Raw genomic sequence first — 3,228 nt, 5'->3', positions numbered from 1 at the left:
TGGAGAGCAATCTGAAATTATACCAAAAGGGTTATAAAACTGTGTATACCTTTTGACCTAATACTACCACTAGGGTTTGTATCACAAAGAGACCAAAGAAAAAGGAAAAAGATCTATATGTACAAAAATATTTATAGTACTTCTTTTTGTGGTGGAAATTGAGGGGACACCCATTAATTGGTGAATGGCTAAATAAGTTGTGGCATATGAAATGACAGGCAGGATGATTTCAGAAAAACCTGGGAAGACTTATATGAACCAATGAAAAGAACAGAACTAGGAGAACATTGCACACAGTAACAGCATTATTTTGTGCTGATCAACTGTGAAAAAATTAGCTATTCTTGATCCAAGACAATTCTGAAGAATTTTTGTTGAAAAATTCTATCTACGGGCTTCCGCTCACGTTCTCCTGGAAGCGCAGTGCCCAGCGCTCTCATTGTGCGCTCACACCATGGTGTACCGCGGTCAGGGCCAGAAGGAACAGAAGGTGATGGTGCAGCCCATCAACCTCATCTTCAGATACCTCCAAAAACAGATCCCGAAATCAGGTGTGGTTATATGAGCAAGTAAATATGCGAATAGAAGGCTGCATAATTGGTTTCGATGAGTATATGAATCTTGTATTGGATGATGCAGAGGAGATTCATTCTAAAACAAAGTCAAGAAAACAACTTGGCCAGATCATGCTAAAAGGAGACATTACTCTACTACAAAGTGTCGCTAACTAGAAGTATATGGTCAGTGAAGTTAGAAGACACTTAGAAGGCAATTTTTTTTCTTAGTTACACTCACTGGGAAGCAATAATGCTACATATTTTTTCATGTTATTTTTGTCTTTTATGGTTTAACAATAAATGGACTGTTCTGAGGTTTGTTTCTATTAAAAAATTCCACATTGAGTTTCTGTCCATGAAAAAAAAAAATTCTATCTACCTCCAGAGGAAAACTGATGGAGTCAGATGTAAATTGAAGCATAATTTTTTAATTTTATTTTTCTTGGGAGTTTTTTGAAACATTTAATATGAAAATGTTTTATATTTTTTCATATGTACAACTGATACACATTTCTTGACTTCTCAAAGGGTGGAGAAGGGGGAATGAAGAAAAGAATTTCACACAAATAATTTCAAATTATTAAAAATACATGAATATTTATTTTTAAAAAAGAAAAATAAGAGAGGGGAAAACAACCTTAATTTTAATCCAAGAAAATACAAACAATTATGTCCAAAAATATAAGTGAGATAAATTCTCCAATTTAAAAAGAAAAGAATGAAAAAATGAATGCTTTTTAAAGTCAGGAAGGTGCTACATTCTAGAAATCATTTGATGATGGTGGATGATGATGATGCTGTTGATTCCTCATTCTTGAAGAAGACCATGACATCAGGAAGGTGATACCATGACATTCATGTGCATAGGATCTGAGTGAAGGGGATGCTGTGGTAAGTCATTAGCCTCACTTTCTCCTCCCAAATCAGTTGCCTAAATCAGATATGAATTGGAACTTCTGAAGATTGCCCTGGAATGTGAGAAATTCAGAGTTTAGTTACTTGCCCAAGGTCACCCAGCTAGTAAGTGTCTGAGGCTGTATTTAAACATAGGTTCTCCTGACTTCAGGACTCTAGTTCTACCTACTAAACCATCTAGCTGCCCCTTGAAATTATCTAGGTAGCTAACAAAGGTATCAGTATAGTGGGTGGGAGTTCATCAGGAAATTGTTTCTCAATTGATTTTTACCAAGTCCAATTAATGAAATAAGGAAAAGATAATAGACAAGGAGATGATAAGATGTTAAATCAAAGTTCAAGATAAATCTACATTTTCTTGTTTTTTAAATTTTATTTATTTTCATCCATATGTACAGGCATATTTCCAACTTACAAAATTTCCCTCCATCCTCCCTTACCACCCCACCCCTTTCCTCAGCAGGGAACAGCCAGGTTAACATTTTACATACATATTTTGCTAAACATGTTTACAAATTAGTAATTTTTGGCATGAGGAATTAGGCTTAAGGGAAAGAACTATATATAAGAGATAATTTTATAAAGTGTTCATCAGATTCAGAAGGGTTGTTTTTTGTTTTATTTTGTTTTTCTTCCTATGGTTGGGGATAATATAGTCTATAACCAGTCAAATACAGTCATCCTAGCTCTCTGGACTGTGGAGAGAAGTTGCTTCCATTAAGGTTGATCACCTCATAATTTTGTTGCTGATGTGTACATTGTTCTCTTGGTTTTACTCCCTTTGCTCAGCATCAGATCCCATAAGTCATTCCATGTTTCTCTAGAGTCTGACCATTTATGGTTTCTTATAAACAATAGCATGTTATAGTGTGTGGGATAAAAATCCACTTAAAAAAAGTTACCCCTCTGCACAAAAAAGAAAGTTTATTTTGGCTTTTCTCAAGAAAAGGAAGTCACTGGAGTTTGTTTTTTGGTTTTGTTTTTATTTTGAGTGGGGCATGACACTTTACTGACTGAGTGGGGAGACTTGAGGCAGGCAGACCCACCCACAGGCTACTGCAACAGGCTTGAGATAGACTAGCATGGTGATAGTGTCAGAGGAGAGAAGGGGAAGTATTCCAAAGTTGTTGCAGAGGTGAAATCAACAGGTCTTGGCAACAACTTAGATATATATGGATTAGGGCAGATTCCTAGCAGTTGTATGCAAGGGTGATTCAGTGGATAGAGCACTGTCCTTGAAGTCAGTAGGATGAGAATTTGAAGCCAGACTCAGACACTGGACACATATTAGCTGTGTGACCTTGGGCAAGTCACTTGACCCTGATTACCTCACAATCCAGAGCCATCTCCAGTTGTCCTGATTCATATCTGGTCACTGGGACCAGATGGCTCTGGAGGAGAGAGTGAGGCTGGTAGCTTAGCATAGCAGTTCCTCACTCCAATCCTTGCCATGGCATCATCTTCGTGATGTCATGGTTTTCTTCAAGAACAAAGGACAAACATCATCAGTAGATATGCCAATACAGGGGAAGCAGCATGAGAATATCACATACAGAACAAGGACTCTGGAACCCTGAAACATAATAAGCATGCATTATCCTGGAAGTGTATCTTTTCAAAATTTGTATATTATGTTTACCCTTCCCACGTATATTCTGTTTAACTGTGGAACAATACACTAAGAACTTGTTTTGCAATAACTTCCTTATAAAGCAACTACAATAAATGCTTTTTCTTTGAACTGTGCTAATCATTG

At 36.7% G+C, this 3,228-nt stretch overlaps 1 pseudogene; it reads left to right on the top strand.

Annotated features, from left to right (window-relative positions):
* Positions 1–454: 454 nt before the first annotated feature.
* On the top strand, positions 455–801 carry LOC141508276 (small nuclear ribonucleoprotein E-like; annotated as a pseudogene).
* The last annotated feature ends 2,427 nt before the right edge of the window (positions 802–3,228 follow it).

Source organism: Macrotis lagotis, chromosome 1 (genome assembly GCF_037893015.1).
Source record: "Macrotis lagotis isolate mMagLag1 chromosome 1, bilby.v1.9.chrom.fasta, whole genome shotgun sequence".
NCBI lineage: Eukaryota > Metazoa > Chordata > Mammalia > Peramelemorphia > Peramelidae > Macrotis > Macrotis lagotis.
Note: the sequence above shows the minus strand (reverse complement) of the source record. Positions and strands in the feature narration are given on the sequence as shown.